Here is a 19,381-nt window from a genome sequence, read left to right as displayed (position 1 = left end):
TTCATTAATAATTGTGATTGTTTAGAATTTCGTGCAATAAAGGACTACGATCACGCAATATATAGAGGACAAGGGATAGTATTCCATCCAATATAGGACATGAATCACCCTAATACCTACCTCAGCGATTCATATCGGTTGAATAGACAATTACGATTGTTTATATTCAATTACGATAACTTTGAACGTATATGCCATCATAAAAGGTATATACCACCATAATACCATTTAGATTTCATGTGGGAGACATGGCGAAGAAGCCCACATTTCCGAAAAATGCGTTTCGGAGGTATGTGACCTAACCTTTATTGGGCTGGTTTTCCCATCGGGATGGAAGGGCAGACAGGCAGTCGCTTGTGTACAAAACCCGAGCCTGTCAAATTTCAAGGCTAGGTAAACGGACCCTGTGAAAACGGGACAACAATAGTAAAGAGATCATGACTTACGATACGACTTTCAGCTTTCTGCTCCCTTCGTCAGTATGATATGATACTGAACTAAGTTAGATAACGGCTCATCTAAGCTTAACAACCGGGTTATTATGCTAAGCTAAATACATCGGGCTCGCTCGAGCGCTGTCTATTAGTGTCTGCTTAGCGCATAGTGCGGCGCGGGTCGGGGTAAACAAGAATTGATCGCGTCATTTATAACGCGCGATTCCGATCGCCGACGCTCTCCATTACTCACTGGCTGTGTCGGTAGCGACGTGGCAGTGATGGGAAAAAGGACTTTAAGTAATAAATAATAGGTTTTAATACGTTTATTTATATTAAGGTGATAAGTTTAAACTGGTGACATGTCAGCGAGCAGACCGTGTTTTAAAAACACTATTTTATCTCATTATCATCACTAATTTAAGAGCCACGGTCTTATCGGTGTAGCATTCTCCATTCTTGTGTATCAAAGGCCAACTCTTCACTTCCTTATAAGACACGACGTTCACTTTCTTCAATCAAACAAAACCACGTCCTCACGTTACAAAATTTCCTAACCATGCCGTGTATATACGTTTTGGGTTTCAATCTAGTTATTACCCACATCTGTAACCTTTTATTTTCGCATGCCATGATTGTTACCTGTTGTATGTACCTTTTAAATAAATAAATAATAAATAAAACCTATTTATTCTTAGACCAAAACGCTATTTCACCTATTCGCTTTTCGCTATTTTACCTAGGCATAACAAATAAAAAAGTCACTGGTATTTTGTACAAAGGCACACTTAAAGACTAAATCACCTTTACATGTACAACATAAACGTAGTGCCAATATATTTAACTATAAGTAGTGATCTGCCCTCTACCCTGGGCGAATCTAGAACTCTAGACTATTACTAAAATTAATTTATCATTATAATTTATTTAACTTTAATATTAATTGATCTCTACGATGTGCAAAAATCGTTTATTAATATTTATTAATATTAACACTGTGATAAAATACCAGCAGCTACACCCCACCCCTACAGGTCGACGCGCGGCGGCCGGCGGCGCGGTGGCGCGGGCGCGCGTCAAACATCTTCCCTTTATTGTTTTTTTATGTCCGGAGTTATTCCCGCGCTCGAGCGTTATGTGCGTGATTATGGATCGTTCACGCTGATTTTTTGCGTGAACTGACTCCCTAACGCCGTCGTCTCGTCATCCTGAAATATCGACGGGATTTGTCAATCGTTTAATGCGTAATTTCGGCCTATAAGGAAGTCGATACACTCGCTCCAATTTCTGAATAACGCAACAGGTTCCTTATATTGTATTTTCTGTGCAGACGATGTTATTGAGTTGGCCGAAGTTCATTTAGCGGAAGTTTAACAAATATATTGCATCGTGTATTATATATCATTTTGTTACAAGAATTCTCTACGGTTTATTTATTACCAAGGTGGGTTCGGTGGTAGAAGGGGTTTAAAAGTACTTCTGTTTGTCGGATAAATTTTGGATAACAAATATCGAAACAGTCCTTACATATATCATCCATACAGAAACAACCAGCATCAGTCCCACTGCTGGGACAAGCCTCCCTTCAAACAGCCAGAGTGTGGAGTAGGTATACCATACCACACTGTTCCATTGCGGATTAGTGGAGGTGTTTGGACTACCAGCTCCATTCACCTATGTTTTCAAGCCGACTGATGGTCAATACGGCTTAGAGAAGTGGCGAATATTTCTATCGCTACCAAAGGTACTTACCTATAACCCACGCGAAACGAGAAGCCTCGCAATTACGCATCGTCCTTGGGGCATGGTGTTTATTTCATTCGGACGAACTATATACATAAGCGAGTATTAAAAATCCTTTTTTTTAACTTAAGTATAGCGCGTAGAAATATTTGCCACTTGGAAACTGGGCAATAATAAATGTCAATGGCAACAGGGGGCGCCCCATTACATGGGACTTAAACACATCTGGCGAGGAGTGAGTGTATATACTATACATCTCTGCCTACATCTTCGGGGATGCAGGCGTGATGCTGTGTATGTGTATGTAAGTAAACTGGGCCATATTTTAGCTGTCACTTGCCTGCTCCACAGTATCTCGAAGCCGAGCACAAACACAGCAATACAGTATGTTTCAATGAGCAGCGCAAACGCAGGCGCGGCCTGCCCCAGCGCGAGCGCCCGCGGCACGGTCCCCGAGCACGGCGGCACCACCCCGCCCACCCGCGCGCGCGCAGCCCGCGTGTGGCCGCGCTCCAGCAGCCGCATCAGGCTGTAACAGTTAACACACGTATTCATATCATCATCTCCTTAGTGTTATTCTGTTTTCACAGGGTCCATTGTACCTAAACTGCAGATTTGACAGGTCCCGTTTCATCACAAAGTATTCATACACGAACTCTTTTGAGCAGAGCGATAAAAATATCTGAGAAGCTTTTATAACTTGATTGCCGGTGTCCAGAGGGAAGCGTCAAGTTGCAAAAAGATCCGTGATGCCGGCGTTGTGTTTTTAACACAAGATGTTCATTTAATTCCGATGGGTTATAAGTAAGGCTAGATCCTCAGTTATATTTATTACCTCCAAGTGAAAAACTCCTTGTAGGGGCTGTTCTTCTGCCCCATCAGGTAGACGTGTGACGGCGGCATCATCTGTAGCGCGCCCAACTCGCACAGCTCGCGCTCCGTGAACCGCCGCGCGATCACCTGCGACGCCGTGTACGGCTCGCAGTGGTACGCGAACACTGACAACAATTACCTAATTAGTGTCCTAACACAAGCAGTCACTTGCCTTATCAGTGCCTTAACATCTCGCAGCCGAGATTTCCAGACACAATAGTAAAACAATTAGGTTTGCATTTTAAAAAGACATTCGGTCTTACGACTTGGAAGTCTATATACTAATGTTAGTTCTCTGAACGTAAATAAACTTACGCGCACAGTTCCTAATGGGGTGAGCCACAGGAAATCAGTATACAACTGACAGACACTTTTTATACAAATTTAAGATACGGGCATAAAGACAAACAAATTACGGGGACAGTTCAGCCATCACCTGTGTAGATGGGGCTTAAAGAAGTCACCATACTGTGAATGTGGTCACCCGGACCAAACCATATCTCACATAGTGAACGAGTGCCCTCTGCACCGGTTCCCAGGTGGTATAGCCGAGCTGCATTGTGTGACGGATGCAGCAGAGACTTGGTTAAGGGAGCTTAAGCTGGATATTTGATCCAAGCAGGATATTTATCTGCCATACGCAATAATAATAAAGTTCAGCTTATTTGTTGTAGAAATCTCTTCCAGCAAACCGATAAAGTGGTACGAAGGCGCAATAACATGTTAAAAAGGACATCTACGTAACCGACACACAATTAACACAATTGCTAGTTCTATAGGTAGGCAGTAATAAAACCTCAGCAATACATACTTACGAGTACAATCATGTCCCCGTGGGTGCATTGCGTGTTGGTGATGACAGCAGTGGTATTATAATTTGAAGGTATTTCACCAAAATATTATTTTCCTGGTAATTATAACACTCCGTTGCGTGATCGACTGGCACGCAGTTATAATGAAAACAAACAACTTAATATTGGAACGGCCTTTTAAAATTATACCTTATTATTTGATTAAATTATAGCGATACCTTTTCTAAATAAAATACCCGGTCAAGTGCGAGTTCGACTCGTGCGCCGAGAGTTCTAAGAGACCTGGGCGGGGGGTAGACCTCGCCGTTACGAAACCAACTGCAAAAAGAATGTAATCACAGAAAGAAATGCCATTGGATAACTGTCAGCTCCATACATCGATATAGATCGAGATTGTTTTACCAGCTGCAAATAAGTTTGTAGTAGATTCTAAATTAACGCTATCCACATTTTGACCCTTTGTATGGAAATAAAACCCTATGGGGTACTTTTAATAAACCTAAAGTCATATTTAAAGAAAAAGGGAAAAATCCGAATAAAATTTTACATAGGTAAATAACATTTTTTGTCGAACGTCTCATCCGCTAAAACTATTGTAGCTTCTCACAAATTGTCGGTATAACCGAGGAGAAGTAGCTGCAAGAAGGCACTCACAGCCAGTGCGCACGAGCTCCACGCCGTCCTCCACGGTCTGCATGAGCGGCACCGAGCGACGAGGGCTCGTCACCTTCTTGTCGCGCAGCTCGTCCTCCACCGGGTTCTTGAAACCACTGTAGTAGTAGAAGCCTAGATTCTGCACAAATAAATTGGTATGTTACTGGAATAAAAAAAAATGAAATCATTTGATTTCCTTTTTTTTTTGGATTTGATAAATATTTCAAATAAATTGGAATCAATAATTATCTGGATAGGTATATTCCTATAGGCATATAATAATTCACACATATGACGATGTGTAAGGACATTCCTGCATAAGCAATACGTAGCTGACATGGCATATGACGTGTGTATTTTCACATGCGCGTGTGTGTAAGACGATGTGTCAGGGTGTGTGTGTGTCTGTGTGTGTGTGCGTATGGTACTGACGTCGAGCCACTGGCGCGTGTATCCGATGTCCTCCATGACCAGCTGCAACTCGCTGTGCAGCAGGCCGTCCAGGCCGGCGATGGTGGGCGGCGCCGCGCTCAGCAGCCACGACACCACGCTGCTCGTGTAGTAGTTGTACAGCAGCATGCTCGTCAGGCCGATCACCAGCAGCGATATACGGCGACCTACGGTCAAAAAAAAATTAAAATTATGTGAATAACATAAAGTAAAGTATAAAAGGTACTCACTCTGACTAGAGAATGCTTCTTCCAGCATATGAATTCCATCTTCGTAAGCTGTAAAATATTAACGCAACGATTACTACTTGGTAGGTAAAACGTAATAATTACGCCGAGGTAAATGTGTGTATCCAAGGTGCCAAGCGGCGTGCCGCGTAATGAATTCAGCAGGAGCGTTGTCAAGTTGCGCTCACAACGCGCCCGCCATATTGCACCTCCGTGCACGAGATTTTCGATTTCGAATATTGTTACAGATACCTTGCTGACATAACGCAGCGAGCACGCTACAGACCGCATACAGCCCCGGCTGCGGACGCCGCTCGGCGACGGCTGCGGCTGCCAGCGCGGCGGCGCACGCGACACTCGCCGCGCATGCGCACGCCCACACTCCGCCAGACAGCGGCGACACCAGCCGGTTCTCATACGAACCCACTCCCCGGTCCGGGATCAGATAGTAGAACTTTGTCCTGGTTACAGACAAAATAATTGTAATCAAACAGTAGTTTTAACAAATCAGTTACAAATAATGTCTTGTAGGGAGAGTTCTATTAATTGTCAAAGGAATAAAAGCAAAAATTTTAAAAAAGAAAATAAAATATATCGGAAGAACTGAAGGTGAAAATACGCACTCTAGGTGTGTAGCGGGCGGTAGAAACGCATCTATCCACTCCAACCACTTGGTGTACATCCGCAGACATGTCGCCGAGAGGTCCTGCTGGCGCCAGTACAGCGCGTTCGTCACTGCCTGCCGACATACGAACAGACGACGAACTTATAATATTCAATCAAGATAACATACTCCAAGGAAAATAGAACTTACCAGCGTAGCATTTCCCGCCGGTGATCCTACCCAACGGCTAACTATTGTATAGTTAAACCTGAAAAAAAACTTTTCAAAGTTCTATAAAAATAGAAACAACTATAACATGCATTCCTACCCAATGCTAATATTACGCGTTGCTACTACTCGCTAACCCTTGAGCAAATTGTTCGTTTAATTCGTACGGTAGCCCGGTAGAGGGTATTCGCCTTAAAGCGAATGTATCTTAGTTACGACCACTGGGTTTGGAAGATTTTCCCTTCGTTTCTGCAATGTGATTCTCTTACTTTGATAGTTTACTTTGAAGACAATGATATTGGCTGTAACAGAAATGAATGGCCTCACACATACACACACATTACGAACCTGAAATTATGTTGCTCTTTGAGAGTGTTCAGCAGTTGCGAGACGACCTTGGTCATGGCGGCGACGCCGGGCGTGAACCTCACGTCCTCCAGCAGCTCGGGCCTGAACACTTTCGGCTGCTCCCGCATCTGGCATAGTGGCAACAGCGAGAAATTCATCGAGACAGGCTATTATCTACTTAGTAAGTATGTATTATTTATATCAGCCATGTCACGAGCCTTTCGTGTATCAATAATAACTAATAACAGTGACTGTTGATGAGGTTGGTTATTGATCTCACAACCCATAAGAGAAAAAATAATAATTTATCAGAGGAGGTAGGCCTAGGAGAATACTTATAACGCGGTCGAATTAAGGATGTCTTAGGTATGAAGATTTTGATGCGATTATGATAAATATATTACAAAACCAATTTCGAATGTAACTTATTTGTAAATTATCGTGCAGCAGGAATGAACATATCGAGCTACGCCACAATATTTGTCTGACATCTTTATGGAATGGTAACATTCAGCGCAACACAAATGAGCCTGTCTCCTGAATAACAATCGGCTACAGAAGGTATTTGTGTTCAGAAATATCGGCATCCTCACCACGGAGACGGCTCGCAGCGTCAAATTATGAAAATCCCAGCGATTGTAATACTTGAATCCTTCCAGCGAGATATTCAAACCTGAAATTGCGAAACAATATCAAGAGGGAGTATAGAATAGCTTTACTGTGCTTTATTTATGAAATATTCACCGTCGCCGCGACTCCACGCTCCGAGGAGATTTTTCTCCAAATTATTTCCTTGAATTTTGCCAAAGTTGAAAACATCCACGAGTTTGTAACGGTCTCCTGTCGAATAATGAAGGTAAGACATAGCAACAAACAATTTTGTGAAAATGTAGGTATCTCTACCAAGTATTTAAGGTGCGAATACTTATTCGTTTATTCCCAGTATCTTGGCTACTAGGGGAAGTAATTCGGCAGACAAGCCTCTTTAAGAAGGATGAATGAAAACGGACGTTTTAATGGACGGCGGAGTATCATAAAATATATTTATAGTAAGTAGTGATCATTGTTTGACTTTGTACCGTGAGTGAGAGCGACGGCGATATCGGCGTCGACGCTGAGCAGCAGCGGGGCGAAATGGACGTCAACGTACGGGACGCTGACGTCACTGTACTCCTCTGTGGTCAACACAAGCCATATGTGCATCGCGTCGAACAATGATAATTTTGAACACTGAAACAAATAACTAGGTTTCTTTTTAACAGCCTTATTTTAATTAAAACACATAATAACGGGTTCTTACCGCGTTTAAAGTAGGGATATGAGCCTTATTTTAAGTTTACCTTACCACGGTAGTTCGTCATCGATCCACAACTTATCGACAGAAGAAGAAAGGACTACTTGGCAATCTTTGGTAAGTATGTACTATGAAATTAAGTAGCTTTTTTCATCTCATTTATTTTCCAATGGAGAAAATAGTATTTATTATTTTGAAATGATGGTTTAATATAAGAACAAACTACGACAACACCTCCGTTTACCTTTTATATTATTGATCGGCTAAATCACGGCAGTGAACTACATAACGCACAACATCTTCCACTCGACTCATTACTGGAGAACATAACGTTTTTATTGCAAACTTAATAAAGTCGTAAAAGAAAAGTTGTTCGTTTTAACAGTTATTGTCTAACCTCGGAAATGCAATTTGCAATTTTATGTGTACTTAGTATTATTTAATCATGCAGATGATTGTGATTTCGGACCTCGCCTCCAGCGGGGGAAGAAAACAAAATAATTGGAAAGAAAATAACGAACAAAAATGACGTTGATCGCGATTACCTAGGTGACCGATTTGTAGTTTTAACTTGAAGCTTCTCCGTCAACAAGAATAACATAGCATCACGCCTGTACCTCCAAAGTGGTAGGCAGGATATATAATATATCCAGGGATGGAGCTCCGTAGCCGTAACCGAAACTATCGGATATCCAATATAAAAAATCATCCATAACCGTAACCGAATCCGAAATAAAAGTTACGGATAATATAGGATAGCGGCGGAGCCTAATTGAGATACGTTATGACAAGTTGTTGTAATAAATAAAACCACTTTATTGCCTATTTGTATTTTACTTTGAATTTTTTAAAAAATTAATATCCGTAACTAAAATTATCCGAAACTAACGGATAATCCGATATAATTTATTATCGGTATCCGTAACCGTATTCGGTATAATAATCATTCAATCAAATTTAAAATATAATTAGAATTTATATAATTAGAAATTTCATATCCATAACATCCCTGTTATATACACCCACTCCTCGCCAGCTATGAAAAATAAAAAAATGCTATATATAAGTTAAGCATAAGATTTTCTTTTTCAAAATATCAAATCAGTCTTAAAGTTCTAAAACATAATTAACTAAAATAAACTATTTACTTATGTTTATTTATTTATTTCACCTTTACCTTTATGCTTACAATACAACATTACGTAATAAATGGATTCAATAGCCCCGGCACTGGACTTACACCAATGAGTTATTCATTTATCTTCAATGCAGTTCTCACTAACACAGTTGGCTCGACCATTGTAGATGGCGATACACCTCACCTATCACGTTGGTCTAACAAAAAGCTCGGTTAGGTGTGGGTACTTAGTTCACCTTGCGATGGATATACCTCTGACTTCACCAATTGGGATATAGTGGTGCTAATTCCTGTAAATACCATCTAATTTTATTTTAAGTTATATCTGTCATTTTCTTATCCGCCGAAAAGGAAAGGGACGGGTAATCGACAAGCATAAAATTTATGGAACACACGTCAATTTTAAGCACAAATCTAAACCAACCGTCTAAAAATTTTACATCCGTCAATAACCCGACACAGTTAAGTAGACAGCACGTCAAACGGATTGCGTACCAGCGACGTACCTTTTGATTCGCCCGGGTTATTCATTCATTTACTCATTCTTCCTAAAATTAAGAGCTGTGAATCATCCGTCCCTTTCCTTTTCGACGGATATGAAAATGACGGATATAACTTTAAATAAAATTAGGCGGTGTCTGCAGGAATCGGGGCCATTGTCACCACTATGTTATGCTTATGTTGTGTTAGGGATTCAGTTTCTTACAATGTCCAGGATTTGGTGTGTGTTGCTGCAACTGCCATCCAGCAGCACTCCGACGGGTGTGTTTGAATGCCGCAGCCAGCGTGGTAGCGTGACGTCATCAGCGTCACCTCCAGCCATCGCTGACACCCTCACCCCACCAGCCATCAAACGTCTCATCATTTGGTTATTGTCTGAAAATAGACATAAACTCACGCCTGTAACGGGGTCGGTAGAGCCACAAGTGATCAGAAGACAGCTTGACTGCTAATACGAAGTCCTAAGATGGATTACGATGAACCTTATGATGATGCGTCATCATCATCATCATCACCAGCCCATTAAAGTCCCCACTGCTGGGGCACGGGCCTTCCCTATGAATGAATAGGGAGATCGGGCCTTGAACCACCACGCGGGCCCAGTACTGATTGGTGGTTATTAACGACTGCTAACGCAGCCGGGACCAACGGCTTAACGTGCCTTCCGAAGCACGCAGGAGCTCGAGATGAAAACTTTTTTTTTTGTGGTTACCCATCCTATGACCGGCCTTTGCGACAGTTGCTTACCGCTGCGCCACCGAGCTCCAATGATGATGGGTGATCAATGCCTTCTGCCGGCAAAAAGACACGATCCCTAAGTTAAAAGTACCTGAATGCGTTATAATATATGTTTCTTGTCCGCTAGCAGCAGAATTCCAGCAAATAACTAAATAAACACTCCCGTATAAAACCAAATATTAACTTTTATAATCAAAACGAAGCCTCAATAAAGCTGAAACCTATAAAATGCATATATGAAATTACTTTGAACAATATTTAACGATACTGATGATTAATTTTTAACATTTTATATACGTATAATTCTTATTAATAGTGCATAAGTCGTTACACGAATTGTAGCGTGGACAGCGATTCCCGGAACGGCGACTGCTTGACATCACATCTGTCATTTACATGTACAGTTCAAAACACAATTTTAATCACGCTACATACAATATTTTTTTTCCACTGAAATAATTGCATTTTTGGTTCATTTTTGTTTCATAATATCCAGCCTGTTTTATAAATGCAGTAATCTTATGGGATTAAATATGTGATACAAAGCTACTAGGTATATATACTTACATCTTATCTCGATATTTTTTTTAATATATACTTATATCTTTTCGGATGGCTGGTTACTGGCACCTACTCTCAATTATCAATACAATCTTGTCTAATCTAGCCTACAAGATCCGACTGCTGAGCAAAGGCCTCCTCTTCCTCTTCCCATCATCGCGATCCTGAGCGCATTCCAGCCAGTCCCTCCGGCAAGCGTCCATGTCGTTGCGCCATCATAAGACACAACGCGTGACGATCCGTGCATGCGACAAGCATGTCCGGCCCAACCTCATTTAAGTCTGTCATCAATACAATACAAAGTGCTTATTGGATACTGAAGAAACACATTATTTAAACAATCTCAGAGTAATAGTTGTTACAAAAGCGGCCTTATTGCGTAGCTAGAACTTTATGCTGTTAGGTATAGGATATAATTAAGTTTATCAATTAATATACTATAAATGATAGTTTTAGTAGCAGCAATGATGGATGATGATGTGATAACTTTTAAGAACCGATGTGGAGAGGTTTAAATTAATAAAACACATTGTCATCAATAGACTCTTATTTATATATATAACGTTTATATTTTTAATAATTCTAGAACAGGCGCACACACATAAGCTTCGACGTCCTTTCGTGTTCTTCTCGTACACTGTGTGGCGTATTCTCATTATCTCTCTAGTACTCGAAGAACCTATGAACTCTGCAGCGGGTTCGCTGGGAGAGCATCACCTCGTCAATTACTTATAAACGTAAAAATAGATGAATCCCACCTGATGTACTTTCAAGCAGCCGTAGCTTTACCGTACTTGTTAGGCGCTTGCTGCTATAGGTCTACTCCGGCCTGCTATCACTTCAACATCATCCTGCGCGGGTACGTATCATAATATATAATTTCAAAATACATATGGTTGGAATATATAAAGTTAAAATACCGAAAATCAAAATATATAATGCATCAAAATGTATAAAGTAATTTTGCATAAGTTCTAAATTTCTAAGTTTGAATGCCATAATGGTCGAAACATATAACAAACACAATGCATAATAATGATTCCTAAGGCTACGTTTTATAACATTACTTAGCATAATGTTTGTTAAGCCTAAAGATATTTACCCTGTTCTTGTGTAGCATAGTGGTTTTTGGCATATTGGCTTTACCTTTTTTTTATTATAAATAATTTAAAATTATTTTTTTTTTCTATGGAGCTCCGCGTTACGGGCACCCCGACACTGTAGATATAGGTTACGAAGGCTGTATGGCAGGGGGCGAGCAAAGCGAGCCCCCTGCCATATAGCCGAGTGGGTTAGGTTACTTGTGACCATCGAGGCCCGAAGGGCCGAGAGGCGGCGGTGAAGATTTTAGTTTAAGTATTTTATATACTTTGAACTTATACATTGTAAACTTATGCATTATGATATTTATATATAACGTAAGTTATGCATATTGATGATTATTTCTTCTGACTATTATACTTTTTGATTTTATATATTTTGAACTTATACATTGTAAACTTATAGATTTTAAATTTATGCATTATGATACGTACCCTCCTGCGCCCACGTGGTTACTCTCAGGCATTGCCTAAATTCTTATCCCGGACTAAGACTTTTCACCTCATCACCTCAGCATACAAGTAAGTTCGCAATCAGTTGGATCATGAGCAATCTTGGTGGCTTTTAACAGATCAATAGCAACTTGTGTTCCCAGGGAAGAGTGACACTCTTTATGATACATAACGACGATAAGCAGCAATGATTCGATTATTTCGATTATTCGAGTATTGTGCCACGTCAATGATGTTGAAATGATGTTAAAATCTTTTGGTGAGTTTCTTTGTGATTATTATCTCTGAACTTTGGCTAAAATAAGTTCCACATGTCCATGACAATGGCTTAATCTCACTATCTTTCTTTCAGTGTAAAACCCTCAGAATAATAATAACTGTAAAACCACCTAAAAATCATTGGCTTAGTACATTGACTATCGATTATGCTGTTATACCGTCACACGTAATGTGGTTTACCTATGTTTCCGCGTCTTAACGGGGTAGGCAGACCTATAATATGTCGTTTTGTTGCAGGGTTCAAAGTCCAACTTGGATGTCTATCTTCAAGGGCTACCTGGGGAGTTCCCCATTAAGATAATGTTGTGCTTACACTCGGAGTAATTGTCTTCTACATCTACATCATGCTTTTTGTATAGGACCTGCTATCCAGCGGTTTGCTTCATGATTTTGCCTAAGACCTGCCGTCCAGGCACTTAATGTATCACTTTTTGGGTGAAACTTTAGCGTTTAAGTGGTTTGACTAAGCTTTGCTTGATTGTAATAACAGGATTATTCCTAAATTTGTGTTATCATGAAATAACCTAGACATGCTAAACTCTTTGCCGTATAAGAAGAAGTAATGTTAATATACCTTTTTATAAAAGTGAAATTTTTAATTCCATCCCCTTTGCTTTGCTTGCAATAGGAGAGTATCATGTTCAAGGCGCCCAATCCTACTCTCTATTTTTTTGCACTCCATTAAGATCCCTTTTATTCTCTGAGTTCGGCAACTAACACCTATGCCCTGGGACCAACCCTTTCTCAATGCCCTGCCGACGGCGTCCTAGAGGTAGGGTGGGCTCATCCCCACACAGAGGCTACGCAGGAAGTTTCATCCTTCGAAATATCCATTACAAGATTTTTAAAGCAGAATTTAACTTAACGAGGCCTATGTTTGCGCCAGCCTGTATTTACATGATAAATGTACTTAATTTTTTTTTTCAATATTCTACCCCTTCGAGGATACAGACGTGATGCTATGTTATGTCCTTTATTCCCTGTAGTTCTAACTGATCAGTTCTACCGTAGAACTATTGTATTATTTCACAATATAAAGAAGGTATAGGTCTTTTTAAAACAATGTTTATAAAAATATATTACCTATTATATCAAAATGGAGTTTCATTAGTTGCAGCCATTTTCTCCACATAAGTAACTATAATTATTATGTTTCTTAAAAGATAAGTAGCTAGGAAAATAATAAGAGGAAAATTAATTGTAAGTATTTGTCTATTTAAACCAAATCATAAATAAAAAGAATAGGTCTAATACTACTACTTATATAAAAACAACGAACTGAAAAGTATAAGAAAACAGCAAAACAGTTTTTACCATAACTGTACAATAACGTCAAAACTCGCTCGACGTAAAGGGAAAATAAGGCCACTCGCCGTAAAGAGAGTCGCCGTAGCGCGGGTCGCCGTTCGGAAAGTCGCTGTCAACGCTACAATTCAGTTACACGAAAAAGGAGTGGTATGAATTTTACAGGTTGACAACTTACCACATTGCGGTTTAGTGGTTGAGCGTTGATATCCCGAACTGGAGGTCCCGTGAATCCCAGTGATAACATAATCACAAAAGTCACTTTCCTATTCTTAGTTCGGTTAGGACATTGCAGGCTGATCACCTGAATGTCCAAAAGTAAGATTATCCGTGCTTCGGAGGGCTTAATTGATGTATGTAGTCATTACTAAGCCATATCCGGGGCCTATGGCGGCTCAATAGTAACCCTGACACTAGGGTTGGTAAAGCCGGTCCTTAGATTAAGTCGCAGTGGCTATACAAATACGTATATACTTTATTGCACTAAAATAAAAGGAAATATTTACAAAAGACTCTTAACTAAGTACATGGCAAATGGCGGCCTTATCGCTTAAAGCGAGAAGCGTCGGCCATCAGGCTGTCTCATTACAAACCTCTTTATAAAACAATATCAATGGATTTTGTAACCTGATAGAAATATATAAATAATTTCCTAAGAAGCCTGCTACATGTCATGACGTCAAATAAAGTACAACAATTACTTACCGCTCTGGCGCAGGCAGGACATGAAACAGACATGCCTCACATTTCTATATGAGAAATAGTCCGCGGTCATTCCAGCCGTACTGTCTACTGCCGCGACTCCACTGGCAAACAACATACGTACGATATACAACCACATTGTAATCCAATATTGACGTCTATTTCAACACTATATTGCACACAAAACTACAAGACATTTACGGGAAAAACTTAATCTAAACGCAAAGGCGGCCTTATCGCTAAGAGCGATCTCTTCCAGACAACCTTCGGCAGAGTATATGATACACTTGTCCTACTTTAGTGAATGCTATCTTCCGTTTGAACAGTCATTGTTTATTTGAACTATCGTGGCCTGTATCAGGTTATATTGTGATGGGGGGGGCGAATGTGTCTCCTGTGAATAATAGAATTGGTCAGACATGATTAGCGAATTATTTGCAATCCAGACGGTAATTGGGGTGATTACTGTCACTGTCACTCACTTCTGAAATTACTGGAGAAAAATTTATGAAACTGTCATTTAGTTTTCAGCTGTACAAATACAACCACCACACTCGTCTGTTGATATGTTATGTTGCTATGTAAATACAAGAACAATAAGTATTACCTATTTTAAATATACGTATACACATATTATAATATGTCACCTATTATGTATACTTATGTAAGGGCCAAATTACTATACACGAGAAAGATTACACGGTACGATTGGTAGCCTTATTGTTCTATAGTAATAACTTTCAAGCGACTAGTTGTGATGTTGCATAAGATAGAAACATTAAAATTTATTATTTATATACAGGCTGTTAGTGACATCGTAACTAAAACTTTGACGGGTGATTGAGGCCATGATTCTGAGATGATATCAAGTGGAATTTTCCGTCGCAAAAGTATGGAATTGAAAATAATTAAAAAAAACACAAAAATATTCAGACTGAAAATTCCACTTGATATCAACTCAGAATCATAATCTGAACCATCCCCCTTAGTATTCGTTACGGTATCACTAACACCCATACCTACTTGTATGGCTACCCTATGTACTTGTGTGGGGTGTAAGTGACATCGTAACGAATACTGAGGGGGATGATTCAGCTGACTATTCTGAGTAAATATCAAGTGGAATTTTTCATCGCAAAATTATAGAATTGAAAATAATTAAAAAAAAAACTAAAAAAAATCACGAATTTTGCGACGAAAAATTCCACTTGTTATTAACTCAGAATCATGGTCTGAATCATCCCCCTGAGTATTCGTTACAATGTCACTAACACCCTGTATACAATGCCCTACTATGAGTCACACAAATTATTATAGATAATGATTTACATAACATAACCAGCCTATATACGTCCCACGTACGTAGTAAATAATGACGTACTGTAGTAAAATTGCAGTTATAAATTAAGTGAGCCGTAAGTTCTCATTTAGTTCATCATCTCCCTAGCGTTATCTCGTTTTTTACAGGGTCCGCGTACCTAACCTAACGATTTGACAGGTCCAGTTTTTTACTGAAGCGACTGCCTATCTGACCTTCTAAACCGTAAAGGGAAAACGAGCCCAACATGGGTTAGATCACATACCGAAATACATTTCTCGGGAATGTGGACAGAAATTTGAAAACAAATTCGACAATCATTGGTTTAGCCTATGATTCTCATTTAGATAAAATTAACTCACAATTTTAGTTAAAAAAAATATTTTAAAAAATAATAAATTCATTATTAATAAAAAATAATTAATTAAAATAATATAATATAATAATTAAATTATTATAATTAATTATTGTTTTATTTTAAATAATTAATTTATTATTTTAATTATTATTATGTGGAGGAAGCAAGAGAAGTGTGTCAGGGTCAGGATCGAAGCAAATGGAATTCTATAGTCTCGGCTTACCCCGGTAGGAAATAGGCGTGAGTTTATGTGTGTATGTATTTAACTCTCAACTAATGTTATTCTCAAGATTTAAGTTCATAGTTAAACAAATATTTAGTGCTTTAAAATGTTCTTAATTAATAACTTGATTTATAAGCAACAAGCTATGTGTTTTCAGTACAATTAGCAGTAGTAATTCATAAACGGTATCTTGGTTGATGCATTTTTGACATGGCGAAAAAGACACTATTATTTAATTGTTTATGCTTTTCTAAAAAATTTACATAACTATTTAAGATTTATACGCTGTAAAATATGGTGAAAACAGTGTTTATAACTTTTATAATCAGTCGGATTACGCGGGCGGTTTGAACATGGTGGGGAGAGGTCCGTTTGGTCGAAGTGCACGTGCGGCTCGCTGTCAGTTAGTGAGCTCAGTCTTACTTTGACTGTCAGCGAGGAAGGCGCTCCTGAGTGATCTGTGAGTACAATGCTTATTTGTTATAAGGCTTAAGTTTTAATTGTTAATACCTAATAAAATCAAGTGCTTTGTTGTTGGTGTGTTTCAATGGCTACAATGTCTGATCCTGGAGATGGGGACGGTGACGTCAGCGTACCTATTTCTAATAACTCCGCGAAGGCTAACGCGTCGTTATATTTATTTCAATTATTTTGTCTTTTTATTGTATACATTTGAATTTCGATTTTCTCCCTATGGGTAAAATTTAAATTATTTTTATATTTAAGAAATTATATTTCAGAAAATTGTACGGTAGCAATGAGCAGTAGAATAATATATTGGATTATATTTAAGGATAAATTATAATATTTTCCTCAAGAAATATACTGCTATTTTTTAACACTCGCTTCTGAAAGATCAAGCATGTAATGTAATTGGCAATGACGCCGAGGTGAGCAACACTGTGAATTCCCCTCCCCTCTGTCTGGGAAGTAACCATGGAAGCTGCTCGTAATTATACTATCAATGTAAACTCCCAACTCTATCCCAATTAGGGTAGTCAGAGAGGCATCAATTGTATGGTGAACATTTCACCAATACATTTTGTAAGACCCATTGGTACATCAAAACTGTCATGTCATAGAATAAAGAATAATACTACTCGACTAATTGAGTTACTAATTGTATTTAAATTACCCAATTTGGTATTTATTTTCAAATAATACTACTCTTAGAACTATACCTCACCCCGCACCAGTTTGTATCGGGCCCTGTTACTTCACTTTTAACGGTGTGTGGTGATGTGGTGAGCCGTATCGCCGTCTGGAATGATCCATAGCCAACTGTGTTAGTGAAAGTTCAGTTCAGTAGTCGGGCTTGAACCGGGCTGAACCACAGAGACTTAGTGACTGGTAATCATAACTTTATTGAATTTCGAAGCATAGTGTGTAGAAGGTACATTTGTAGTGCCTGTAGTTGTGTCAGAGGGCCATTAGTGGGAATTATTGAAAGACACTGCCCCGCGGGAGACACGACGCGAGGCCTGGCGCGCGCCCCGAGCTCGCCCGCCCCTGTTACGTAACACTTGCCATAAGAGTATGACTTTTATAAATATATTGGCCCTGATTCCTGCAGACACCTCCTAATTTTATTTTAAGTCATACCCGTCATTTTCTTATCCGCCGAAAAGGAAAGGGACGGATGATTGTCAACAAGTTAATTTTAAAATGAATTAATAACCCGTGCGAATAAAACAGTCGTCTCGCTTAATTCTGTCGGGTTATTTGCCGATGTAAAATTTTTAGACGGTTGTTTTACATTTCTGCTTAAAATTTGACGTGTAAGTATTCCATAAATTTTATGCCTGTCGATTACCTGTCCCTTTCTTTTTCAACGGATGAGAAAATGACAGGTATAACTTAAAATAAAATTAGATTGCGTCTACAGGAATTAGCACCATTAATAATACAAGTTAGAAAGACATATAAAATAAGTATTTTGGCCATGGTCCCAAACGGGGTGGGTAAACAATAAGTCTACATCTCATCTATATAGAGCTATATCTGGAAGAAAGAAAGGAGAAAATATTCAATGATTTTTAGTGGATGAGTTGTGGTCAACAGATGTGTGGTCTAATATTTCACTGGAATGGAGACTGAGAGAACTAAATAAGCCGGCAGAGTAATAGTACTAAATTATAATTGTTAGATAGCGTCTGGCCCAATCTCGATGGTGACACGTGGCAGGTGCCGGCGCCGCTGGTCCCCAGAGGGCGGTCGCGTTCACTTTATCTTGTGCTCTTCGCGAAAAATGATCCGACTTTTTTATGGTTTCTCTCGTTATAATGTATTTCGTGTTCCATTAGCCTCTAATTAGAGTCGGATGACGACTGTCGGCGCCCTTTATATTCGGGATAATTTCATTCCACTCAATTTTACGAGCTTGTAAGCCCTAATTTAAGAAGTTTTACGTATACTTCGGAATGAGTGCACATGTTTGTGAACGGACACGTAATAATGACCGTAAATTAACTTTACGGATTTTACTGGCGAATCATAAATATTGAATCTTCACCTAATATTTATCTATCGTAAAAAATATTAAATTAAATCTATTTACCCGACTTCGGCGAAGCAAAAAGGAGTGTTATTTGTTTGACCGCTATGTATGTATGTATTCTTGCATGTGTATTTATGTGTGTATGCACGTTCGTTCCAACATCTAAACCCTTTGTCAGAATTTAACAAATGATTGAGAAGCGTCTTGATTGTCCAGTGGTAGTGGAATGGTCCCGCGGCCACTGCCGAAGCAACAACGTATTTTTTTCGCTCCGTATTTTTTATTTAATTTTAGTGGTAAAATACTTATTTTTTAATGTAAATTATATATCATCATACAGTGCATACTTCAAGCATTACAGTAGTGCAATTTGATTTAGTGTACACCATCTGGTCAGTGAGTAATCTTCAAATTCATTTCAAAATATTAACATTAACGGTCGCCCGCGACCGCGCAGGCCCGCTTCGGTCACTCACACACAGACACGTCATCGTATCGCTGCATCGCTGGGTTGCGGTCGCTTAGCGCTTTCATCGCTTTA

At 39.3% G+C, this 19,381-nt stretch overlaps 1 pseudogene; it reads right to left on the bottom strand.

Moving 5' to 3' along the window:
* Positions 1-1,579: 1,579 nt before the first annotated feature.
* LOC126366985 (uncharacterized) lies at positions 1,580-9,628 on the bottom strand (annotated as a pseudogene).
* Between the last annotated feature and the right edge of the window lie 9,753 nt (positions 9,629-19,381).

This window comes from Pectinophora gossypiella, chromosome 5 (genome assembly GCF_024362695.1).
Source record: "Pectinophora gossypiella chromosome 5, ilPecGoss1.1, whole genome shotgun sequence".
Classification (NCBI taxonomy): Eukaryota; Metazoa; Arthropoda; class Insecta; order Lepidoptera; family Gelechiidae; genus Pectinophora; species Pectinophora gossypiella.
This window is presented reverse-complemented; position numbering and strand designations above follow the sequence as displayed.